This window comes from Urocitellus parryii, chromosome 3, assembly GCF_045843805.1.
Source record: "Urocitellus parryii isolate mUroPar1 chromosome 3, mUroPar1.hap1, whole genome shotgun sequence".
NCBI classification, from domain to species: Eukaryota; Metazoa; Chordata; class Mammalia; order Rodentia; family Sciuridae; genus Urocitellus; species Urocitellus parryii.
The window spans coordinates 194340916-194353658 of NC_135533.1; positions in this window are offsets into that span (position 1 = coordinate 194340916).

Here is a 12743-nt window from a genome sequence, read left to right on the forward strand (position 1 = left end):
TCTAGAAAAATTGAAAAGTATATTTTTAAAAAACATCTATAATCCTAATCCAGAAACAAACTAGTGACATTTCAGCATGCTCAGACATTATCAGTGACTGCAGCTTTCCCTGCAGTGGTCCATGTGTTACCTCAGACTGGCTCCTGGGCCACCTAGCTTCTGGGGAGCTCCCCAGCCTTGCCCCTATGCCCTCAGGGACACCTGGGTGGGCTCTGGGTATGCAGAGTAGCCCTGAGGTATGACTTTGCTTTCCAGCATCCCCTGAGCAGCAGAGCCACAGTGTGACCCTGACATTGCCCCCAGGATCTGATCAGTGCTTCCCAGGAGACAGTCCTGGCTCTGCTTGCATAGGGAAAACTCATAGAGACAGAAAGTTGAGTGGTGATTGGCAGGGGCTGGGGGAAGGAGGAATGAGGAGTTATTGTTCCATCAATATAGTTTGAGATGAAAAGACTTCTGGAGACTGTCAAAAAATGTGAATATTTTTTAACATTAATGAACTGTACATTTAAAAATGGTTAAGGTGGTAAAATTATGCATATTTTGCTACAACAATAAAAAATATATTCTTGAGTTAAATGGAAAAAATTGAGTATTAAGGGATGCAAAAGCATGACAGATTTTGCTAAACATGATGATAGCATAGTCAGAGACCAATTGGCCTGTCAAAGTATATTGGTCTAAAATGACCCTGTGACTTGAGGATTTGAAATACCTAGCAAATTAGGAGAGAAAAATCTAAAAGGATATATAAAGTAAATGTGACCATATATTATTAGTTGCTAAATCAGAGATCATTTCGTCTTTATTTTTGTATGGTTTTAATCATAAAAAGAACTGTTTCATCCAGGGGTGGTGGCACATGCCTGAAATCTCAGTAACTCTGGAGGCTGAGGCAGGAGGATCGTAAGTTTGAGGTTGACCTCAGCAAGTTAGCAAGTCTCTAAGCAATTTAGTGAGACTTTGTCTCAAATTAAAAACAATTAAAAAGCCTGAGGATGTGACTTAGTGGTAAAGTGCCTCTGGGTTAATCCCCAATACAAAGAAAGAAAAGGAAAGAAAAAAGAAATGTTTTAAATTGAAAATCACAGAGTCCATTTAAACAAATATCTCTCTTGCTGACTTTCCCTAAAGTAGTTAGACTAAAATCATTAATTAGGAATGAAAGAAATAGAAAACAATCTTTTCCTACCAGGTGGGGAAATGGAGGGGAAGTTTGAAAATATCTTCTGAGACATCTGAATATCTCACTATGGCAATTGTTTTTTCATTCATAAATTTAAAAGCTTGGAAAAAGTGTCCCCCAAATACATTTTTTAAGTCAAATATTTTCCTCCAACTTTTTAGCTTACACTCTCAGAAGTGAGAACTTGGAGCCAGAAGGACCAGATCCCCTGACCCTGGGCTCCTCAACAATCACTCTGGGACCCTTGCATGTAGCCAAGGAGAATTTTACTCCTCAGCTGGCCCCAGATCCAGGAATGGACTTCTCTCTCACCAAAGCAGGAACAGTCCATTTGGGCCTGTGGTGGATGGAGAAATTTGAGTGGTGGGACTGGGACTTGGTAAACAGTGGCAGCTAGAGAATGCTGTTCAAACCAGGTAAGAGTGACTCCCAATTTCCCAAGGTGCACTTAGAGTCATTGATCACAGCACAGTCAGGGCCACTAGGCTGTGTGTGTGGAAGGAGAAGCGGGAGCTCACTATCAGTTCAGCAGAACGTTGTTTCCAAATGGCCAGCTGCTGTTTGCTGGATGATGCAGAATAAATGCTGTAAACCCCCCCCCCCAGGACTTTTGTTTTGGGGGCAATCACTATTTCCTCTGGAGTATACTATGAAAACACCTTCAACATTATTTATAATACAAACAATCTCTGAAAGGAGGAGAGAAGATGGAATGGTTAGGGATCCTGGGACTTGTGAGATGACCAGGCAAGGTTACCAGATTTTATTTTCTCCTCAGAGTGCACTACAGAAGGCAAAAACCCAGAAAGTAATGAGTACAAGGGGAGAAAGGAAAATCTGCTCTTTCTAGCCAAAGGACCAGAAAAGGACTAGGAAGGAAGGAAGCAAGGGGGGGGGGAGAGAAAGAGAGAGAGAGGGAGGGAGGGAGGGAGGGAGGGAGGGAGGGAGGAAGGAAAGAAGGAATGGAGGAAGGGAGGAAATGTTAGACATTAACCATTCCACTCCAACAGAGCCGTAGAAGAAAATGGCCCTACTACCTACACTCAGCCAGCCAAGGCTGAATGGGGAGCCTACAGGTTGCTCTGCTCCCCTTGCTGGAGTGTCAGAGGAGGGCTGGGGAAGAGTAGGCTTAACAGCTGCTCAGCAGTAGCATGCTGCCCCAAGGCTCACTGGAACCCACTTGGGGAGCAATGGCAAGGCATTCCCCTCCCCTCCACCACACTGGTGTCAGTAGGGACAGAGTAGGTCCTCTGAGCAGCACCACTCTTCCCCAGCAGGAACAAGGTACCTTTCCCCCTACTTCACAGCTCTGTCCTGGGATGTTACCTAAGGAAACTGACTCTCTCTCTCTGACCTGAAAACATTGTTCTCAGAGACCACTAGCAAAAACAGAACCTTAAAATAAGCTCCAGAGTCTCAGAACAGAATAAAACAGGGCCTGGTTTCCATCCCCAGGATCATAAAAACACAAACACAACAAAACCACCAAGCCAGGTGTGGGAGTGCAGGCCTGTAATCCCAGCTACTCTGAGGCAGAGGCAGGAGATCACATGTTTGAAGCCAGCCACAGCAACTTAGTGAGACCCTATCCCAAAATAAAATAGAAAAGACTGAGGATGTAGCTCAGTTCTTGGCCTGGCATGGAGGAAACTGTGGGTTGATCACTAGTACCACAAATCTTCATCATCGTCATCATCATCAACTAGGCAAAACAATAGAAGATACAAAGAACTAAATTGATATTTTAGACCTTAGAGTAAAATAAGCAAAATAAAAACCTCACTGGATGGGGTTCTACTGCAAATGGATACAGAGGAAAGAATCCATGAACTTGAGGGTAGAATAGTAGGAAGAACCCAATCAAAACAACAGAAAGAACATAGACTGGGGAAAAAAATTAACAGTCTGTAATATGTGTGCCGTCAGAGTCTCAAAAGGAGAGGGAAAATACATTAGAGCTAAAATAAGTGCTCAAGTATGGTTGAGGATTTGGAAATATCACAAGAGACAGAAATACTGAAGAGACAGAAATTCCAACCATGATGAAGTCAAAGAAATCCAGACCAAAACCAGCATTGAAAACTGAAGACAAAGAAAAAAGTTTTTTCAAAGCAGCTTGTGACAAATGATGTCTTTGAAATATTTGAATAACCTCATATTTACATTTGGCAGCTGTGGGGATGAGAAAACAGGGGCTCAACATCACTCAAGTGCTGGGAAGAAGGAATTGGCAATTCAAAATCCTTCACCCAGCGAAAACAGTCTTTAGAAATGAAGAGGAAATCCAGACGTTCTCCGATGGAAATCTGCAAGACTTGCCAACAGCAGACCTACCCTAAGAGAAGAGCTACAGTAAATTCTTGAAGCAGAAAGGTAAAGATAAGAGGAGGAATCTTAAAACACTAAGAAAGACAAACTAAGAAAAGAGTAAAAATAGGAGCAAGTCCAAAGTCCTTTCCCTTCCTAGATGTTTTGGAAGTTCTACTTGTTAATACTTTTCCAATCAATTTTCTGTCTACTGTTCAGATTGGGGTCTGTATACTATTCCATCCAAAAGACTAGTTTAGTGGTTGTGTACAAGATAGATTAAGGAACAGGAGAGAAGATAAGTTAAAGGACAGTGGTAATTTCTGCCTCAGGCAACTTCACTAATGAAAAAGAGAAGGGAAATGATGATCTGTGGGGTCCCTAGAGAACCTTCCTCAGAAGATCAAACCCCACTAGCTCCCCTGTCCTAAGAAGCGTGGATTGTGATGTGGCTTCAATTCATGTAGAGGAAATATTCAAGAGGATTACACGATGGTGGGGGGAGTTTGCAGAGTAACTGAATCTACACATGTGATATAATGGTCCAGAGCTACACACACACATTCTACCAATGTCACCTTCCTGGTCTTGGTATTGTTCTGCAGGTACATTCAGCCATTCACTGGAGGAGATTGTGTGAAGAATACAGGAACTTCTATGATATCTTGGCAACTTTCTGCAAATCTACAATTATCTAAAAATGAAAAAAAATGTTAATATATAAAGCAAAAAACCAAGCCTCTGTGGTGCCTAAGTAATGATTAAAGCTTAGTTTTCCATCATTTTTTAAAATGAACATTTCATTATAAAGTTATCACTGATAACTCATTTATATGTGTGTGTATCTATCTATAGATATAGAGGTAGATAGATAGATAGATAGATAGATAGATAGATAGATAGATAGAAATAATCTCCAAACATCATTTCATGAACTCATTTTTGGAGGAGCTGCTTACTGTATTGGTCTAAACCAAGACAGAAATGAAGGAAAACCAAGCATGGCTTTGTCCTCAAGGAAATTAAGACTCAGTGGGAGAATCAAGACACAAAGCAGGAACCTGAGTGACTCAAGGAGGAAGACAGCAGAGCCCTGGCGGCAGTTGTATTGCTCATGCCCCAGGCAGCAAGTCCTACAAGTCCCGAGGACAGGCCTCTGTAGGCCACATGCCTGGAAAGGGCCTCTGGAGGCAGATGGCCCTGAGGTGGGCTCTAAAAGATGGTGGAATGGGCAGGGTGGACAAGGAGGGGAGAAGGAGATTCAAGCAGAAAGGGAATAATTTAAGTGAATGGGAAAACAAGAGGCACATCTGGAGAAGAGAAGAGACTGGTGGGATAGGACCCTCAGAGTTTGGCAGCGATGATCAGGAATTCAGGCTGCAACAGGGCCCTGGACTGAGGCTGGCAGCTCAGAGTTGTTGAACCTCAGCACAGAGAGGCTAGCTGGGTGGCTGCATGCAAGGAGGATTAAGGAAGTGGAAAAGCATGGTGGTACTTTCTGCTTCAGGCAGTTGTGCAAACAAAAAATGAGCAAGGAAGTGATGTTGACTAGCAGGAGGGACTGCTGTTTCTGAATTTCCTCTTTCCCTGAGCAAACCCCACTGGGTCCATCCCAGATGCCCTTAACCCAAGGACACATGCATCAATACCACTTGCCATGACCTGCCCCTGAGGGCCAAGGGAAGGTGGAGCCCGAGGACCCATGAGGGAAGTCTCCTGTGCTCTCTGGTGTAGATAGGCTGCTTTAGTTCTCACCGTAAGTGGAAATGAAGTGTGTTCAGAGTGCCAGCCTCATCGACTCCAAGAATTACCACTTTCTAGTGGAGCTCTAGTCAACAGACATGGCATCTGAGCCACACATGTGATTTTAAATTTCCCAGTAGCCATATTTAAAAAGTAAAAGCAAGCAGGAGAAATGAATGTGAGCTGCCGCTTCTAGCCTCACTGCTGAGATTTTCAGTTACATGAGATAGCAAATTCCCTGTTTATTTTAAACTACATGGTGGGCTCATGTGCTAATATTGTCTTTCTTCTCCACATCTCCTCTCCTTGAACTCTAGTGGGCTCTGTACCCCCAAGTTACTGACCTTCAAGGAAGATAGCCACAGGCTTCCCTTGCCCTCTGGTTTGCTCCTGGGCTTGGGCCTTGGGAGGGACCAGCATGAGATCAGAGGTCCTGATTGAGGGCAGTGGCTAATAGGTGGGCCAGCTGGTCAGGGATTTGCAAAGAGCAGACTGGAAGATTGGTGACAAGACGCCAAGGGGAAAGATATCTATCTATGGATAGACTCTGCAGAGTGTGACCATAATCATGTCCTGTGTAAGTGCTCATCCAAGAATATTTGTGATGAAGGAGAGTTAATCATTAGGCAGATAAGGTGGATAGCACAACCTAGGGACATCAATTGGTCATTCCTCAGGCACTCTAGTGCCAGCTCCACAGGACCATTTACAAAACATGCATGGTGTCCAGGTAAGAGCCTCACCTGATATCATAGCATGAGCTTATCCCCACCACCCTTATATGGCTACTGTACCTTTTTCTTTGTAACCTTTTTCTTTTTAATTACAAACCCTTTTTAAAATAAATGTAGGTTCTTCTTGTTTCGTGGTAATCTTCTTCTCATGCTCTTCCTTCCTACTCTATTTTGAGTCACTGGAGGGAAAGGGAGGGAGAAGGGGAATTGCATAGAAGACAGAAGGAGAACCTCATGGGTTCACAAAGTACATATACGATGGTGTGAGGGGGAAGGGAAGAGAAAAAGAGAGAGAGAGAGATAAGTGTCACAGTAGAATGGGTAGAGAATAGTTATGGGAGGGGAGGGGAGGGGAGATAGGGAGGGCAGCAGAATACAACTGACACTAGGATTGCTGTATGTATACACATGGATGTATAACCAATGTGATCCTGCAATCTGTACACGTGGAAAAATGAGAATTTTTGAATCAAATGTATGATATGTAAGATCATTGTATTGTTTTGAGCAGCTAATAAAAAATAAAAAAATGTAGATTTATAAGTTGCCTATTTCTTCTCAAAACGGCTTTGACAGTTGTGTTCTGCAAGACATTTATTCATCTCAGTTGTTACATTTATAGCCATATAGTCATTCACAATAATCCCATTTACCTATTTACCATGTGTACAGCCCAGCTGGAGTGATGCCACCTCTCTCATTTCTGATATTGGTCATTTGTGTCTTCTCTTTCTTTCTTCCTGATCAGTCAGGCTAGAGGTTTAACAGTGTTATAGATTATATTTTTAGAAGAACCATATTTGGGTTTCACTAAATTTTCTCTATTTTATTTTTGTTTACTATTTCATTTATTTCCTCTTTGGTTGTTATTCTTTTCTTTTACTTACTTTGAGCTCCAGCTACTCTCTTTCTCTTAAAATGGAAGCCGAGGTCATTTAATTTGCAACTATCCTTTTTATGTAATAGACATTTGTTTTACCCAAAACCCTTGCTGTTATGTGTCCAACTGTCTGGTTCACAGGCTGTGCTGAGCTTAGAAATGGTACCATTTCCACTGGACACAGACTCATGGTTCTTGATCCCCTTTCAGTTTCTTGGGGAAATTGTTTGCCTTTGCAGGAATAGACACATATTTTGGGCATGCATTTGCCTCCCCTGGCTGCACCATTTTTACCAGCACTACCAGTTAGTGGTATTGCAGAATGCCTTTTCTGTTACCACGACATCTCACATAACCCTGCCTTCCCAGAGACACATTTTGTGGCAGTGTGTCGATGACCTCACTCTCAGAATCCCTGGTCTTATTGTATGCTCTATGATAAACAAAGAGCAGGTTTGGTAAGACAGTGAGATCTAGAGCAGTTAAGTTCTTGGGCAGAGCATTCTGCAGGACACTCATATAATTCTATGTAAAGGGTCTATGTGGGGCTCTCTTGTACTCAGGCCCCATTATTCAATATGGATGTAGGGTGAAGAATGGCCTTGGGACAGGGGTGCTAATTGGATTAGCATTTACCTATGAGAGGCCAATTTAGCACCAAAAGGTAACACCTTCTGCCTGCTGGATTAGGAGGTCAGAGTTTAGAACTCCACTCTAAGGTCTTGGGATCCCTCCCTCTGTGTCATGGTCCATTGTCATTCAGCAGAAAAGCACCCAGGCAGCTTTGGACAATGGGAGATAATCTCCCCTTCAGGCAGATTGCACATGGTGGTGTGCGCAGAGGATGGCTCATTAATGCTTATTATGCAGTTCATGTTTTAGAGCCAGAGCACATTTCAGCAATAAGGTATACCATTCACCCTGAGGGTGAAGATGTGCTGGGCTAGGAGGCCCACACCTTGTGACTTGAAGGCCAAGGCTCTTAGTGCAAGAACAAGTATTACTTTGCCAGATCTGAGGCTCTGCCCACCTCTCTGCCTTGTCTCCAGATGTGGAAATAAACATGGCTCCTGACTTATGAGCAGGTCTGCTGGGCAGGAGTTTTGATGAGGCCATAGGTTAAGGCAGTCTGGTAAAAACTGGAAGAGGATGAGCTAGTACCTCAGGCCTTCAGCTACTCGGATCATCCCCTGCAATGGAAGAGGCCCCCTTCCGAAGGAACAATATATGACAATTTAAGATGCAAAGGAGAAAATTTAAAAAAAAAAAACTCATGCAAAATTAGAAATAGCAAAGCACTTCCTTAGCTACACAAACCACAAAAATCATATCAGGGTTGAAATGGTAACTGCTTTCCCTTTAAACCAGAGGTCATGCAAGATGCCTGCTTGCATGGATACTTTTCTGTGCTGTTCTGGAGGAACCAGCTTGTGCCATTGGGCAAGAGAAATAATCTGAAGACTTGAACATCAGGAAGCAAGATAGTATTTGATAAGGTTGTGGGTAGAAAATCAACATATAACAAAATCAATTGCACTTTTCACTATTAGCAACTAGTGGAAAATGAAATTAAGAAAAAAAACCATAAAATCATCATTTATAATTCCTGGGCATTGATTATTTTTTAAAAAATCAGTTGCCAGGAATAAATTTTAAAAATGAACAAGTCTTCTAAGGAGAAAACTATATAAACTAAAACTTTATTGAAGAACTTCATAGATCTAAATAAATGTAGAGATAATCTAGCATGTTCTTAAGCTGGAAGACTTGATATTGTAAATTGGTGAATAGACTCACCATAATCCTGATTAAAATATCAGCAAGCTTTTTTTCCTTCATTTTTGTCATGGAACTTATCAAACTGACTCTGAGATTTGTATGGAAACATAGAAAGAACAGAACCCTCTTAAAGAAAAACAATGTGGAAATACTTCCTCTACTGGATATCAAGACTTTAACACAAAATAGTACTTAAAAAATGTGGTGTTGCTTAGTAAATATCAAACATATCAATGAAGCAAAATGAAAAACTCAGAATCAAACCTATTTGTCCAGTCACTTGATTTATGATAGCACTGAGAACAGTGGGAAAAGGCTGTCTTTCCAACAATCAATCCTTGAAAAATCAGGTATGTGTATACACAAATGTTATGAGTAGAAAAAAAATGAAAATAAAAATAAACAGAATTAAGGCCAATCTAAGGAGGAGATGTTTTTGTAACATAACATGTGACAATGGGCCCATGACAGGAATATCTGGTACTCCTGAGAATCTCTGAAGAACAAGAATGGGGGGGCTGGGGTTGTAACTCAGTGGTAGAGCACTTGCATAGAATGTGTAAGGTGGTGGGTTCGATTCTCAGTACTGCATAAATAAAGTTTCATTGACAAAAAAAAAAAAAAAAAACAACAAGGACAGACCACCCAATGTAAAAATGGATGAAAGATGTAAACAGATACTTTACAAAACAAGAAAACCAAGTGGCCAATAAATTTATGAAAAAAATTCTTGTATTAGTCAGTTTTCCTTCATGTAACAAAATACCTGAGAAAGACAATTTTTGAGGAAAAGAGGTTTATTTAGTCCAGTGTCTTGGAGGCTAAAAGTGCAAATGGCAGAGCACAGGCTCTGATGAGGATTCTTCTCTCAGTTGTGTCACACCATGGAAATAGCAATGGTGGGAACAGATGTAGGACAAATGATCATATTACCAGACAGGAAGCAAGAGAGAACTGGGTGTGGCCAAGTTTGCTCCTTTTATAATAATTTTCTCTGGAGAACCAACTCATAATCCCATAAGAAATACTTTATGTCGGAGACCAGCTCCCAATCTTTACTTGTGAAGTTGATCATATATACTTTTCATTTTGGCAGGCTCACAGTACTTTGTGGTTACAAAACAGGAATCATTATTCAAAGAAACAAAATATTACCTAGCTACAATTAGAATAGAAGAATGTATCTTGGCTTATGCATAAGCAAGCATTTGTACTTTCAGTTCGAGTTTTGCTTTGAGCTGTTTCTGCTTAGTTAACTTTTAATAATAGTTACAAATGTCCCAAGCTATTGGCCTATACCTTGACTATTCTTTCTTGACTCACTGACTGGAACCGGTGCCATGGTTACGCAAGTGGTTGGCTTGTTATTACTTTTAATCAAACAAAAGTAAGAGCACAAACCATTGTGCACAGGAACAAGAACATGTTGCCCAGTACTAAGCACTAATCTGTCTTCTTAACATTAATTTTTCTTCTCTAGATTTTAATTTCTCAAAAACTTCCTTGACAGGAATACAGGGAGTTTTTCATTAGACATTAACAATTTACACTCCACAGCTGAATCATTGCATTTAGAGCAAACAGATCTATGCTTTAGAAGTAGTTGCATTCATTGGGAAAGTCATGATTTTTCCTTCATACTTAATGGTCATATGAGAAATCGCAACTAAACTTATTAAAGGAATACAAAAACAAATCAGCCCATTCCCAGAAACATACTGCTCTCCTCCAGAGGATGGACGCCTTGGGCCATCCACCTCAGTAGGGCCTTGCCATTGCCTGAGTCAGGGGAGGGGCGCAGCATTTCCCCCTTTTTTATTTTTTAATTTGAGGTGTTCGATTTGGACGGAGATGCTTCTGATTGATTTCCAGACAAGTCTGAAGAGGACTGGAAGAATGAGACAAACAAGAACAATGAATAAAAAGCCAAAACCAATATTAATCATATATGACCACCAAGTACTATTGGAAATAGTTTTTTTGTACATTTTTGTATAAGTCTGCTGCAAGGTCAGCTGTAGAGTCAGTAGATAAATAAGCCTTACTTATATATTTTACTTGTTGTTGTAAATCTTGTATATTGGGGCCTATTTCAGTTTTATTCCACATCCCTAATAAATGAGTTTGTACTTGATTCCATCCATATTTAGTTTGATTATATTTTAAGGGAGTAACACAGATCCATTTGAAATTAGCATGACATTTGGTTGTCATTTGAGTTTTTATATTTTGAATCTGGTTCCCTACATATAATAAAGCTTCCTCTAAGGCATTAATTCAGGCCTCCAATTTCTTATCTATTTTTTCTTGAATAGCCAATGCTAATGAAACATTATGAGATAAATCATTAACATGATGAGCAGTATGAATTTCTTTAACTAAAGCTGTAGTAGATAAAGCTAAAGAAGTAATAATTCCTATTAATGCTGTAATTCCTAAAATTAATGCTGCAACAAATCGCTTAGGTCTAATTAATTCATTAAATTTTTTAAGAATTTGTGACCCTTCATCATCATACCAATCATCATTAAGAAGGACAGGAATCATTACATAGGAAGGCTGATGTATAATTATAAAAGTAGTGTAGTTTTTCGGAAGATTAGCTTGTATACAATTAGTTAACATACATTGATCACAGGAAATAGAATAAACACTATTATTATGATTAATTGTCAAGGTATTATTATTACCTACTAAAATAGCATGAGGAGCATTAATGCAAGCACGAATATTGAAAGGTTCTGGAGTTTTACCAGGTCTGGTTAAAAGAACCATATTAGTAGCTGCAATTAATCTAAAGAGATCTGGGAAGTATGAGACCTTTCCATTAGGGAGCTCACTCTGAAATATGGGAGTGACCCAACCAGGTGAGAACCATCTATGAATAGGAGAACTTGTATACATTCCTTCAGTATGATTAAATTTTTGAGACTTAGTCTTAAAATATTTTTTATAATCAAAATGAGGGGCAGAAGCAGACCAATCATAGATCTTAACATCTGAAGACTTAGGCTGAAAGACTTGTGCCCTTTGCATAAATCCGCATTGAAACCAATGAGGAAATTCTTCCCAAGGATCAATCATATTATGCCAATAAAAATCTTTTTTGTTATTCTTTAATCCACATGGATCAATGGCTTCAGGTAATGTCTTATTAACATAGGTTTCATTAACTATATAATATCCTAAAGAAACCATTTCGAGGAGCCAAAGGCTCCTCTTTTTATTATCCATGTCTGGGAAGCCAGGAGGGCAATCAGTAAAATATTGTCTATAATTAATAGGCATACATCCTTGAGGGATGAATTTATTATCAGTAGCAAAGCAAATAGGAGTCTCTTCTATTAAACCCTTGAAATTAATATTATAGGACATCTTATGAGGAATAAGGGAATCAGAAATCCCTCCTAACAAATTAGGATTATCAGTCAACACCTTAATATTAAGTTTTCCCCAATCAGTAACTCTTAAAAGAGGAGGATCAGGAAAATAAGCCCAATAAGATTGATTAGCAGAAATCAGTGATACCTGACAGGATAAGAGTGCTAGCATAGCAAGAAACACTTTTTCAGGAGAGGCAGAGGCACCTTGGCTAACAACCAAGTTTTGTGCCTGACTGGTCAGATGTTTTATTTGACCCCAGGAAGGTAATTTTGATGTCAATGTTGTTCGTGCCTGTCGAGGGGAATGAAGGTGAAGATTAGTCATGTCCTCGGCAAGTTCTTCATCCTGGGTCGATGGCATCCTTGGGTATGGCTTGGGGAGGAACCTCCACCTGCAATATGGGTGAGTCATAATGTCTGATGAGTTGATCTGGAATCCACAAAGGTGAAGTGGCGTCCTGTGGAAACACACAAGCATATCCTCTCCCTGATGTTAAGAGAATATCAGGTCCTTTCCACAGTCCAGTAAGAAGATCTTTCCATTTAACTAAAGGTTTTTGAGTTACTGTTTGCTCAGACCAATGACATTGCATTGGAGTTAATTTAGAATCATTTACATTTAAATGATTAATGACAAATACAGCATGTTGAAGAATTTGATGAGGAGAGCTATAATGTAGTTCCCCCCCTTTTAATTTATTAATTTGAGATTTTAAGGTCTGATGAGCTCT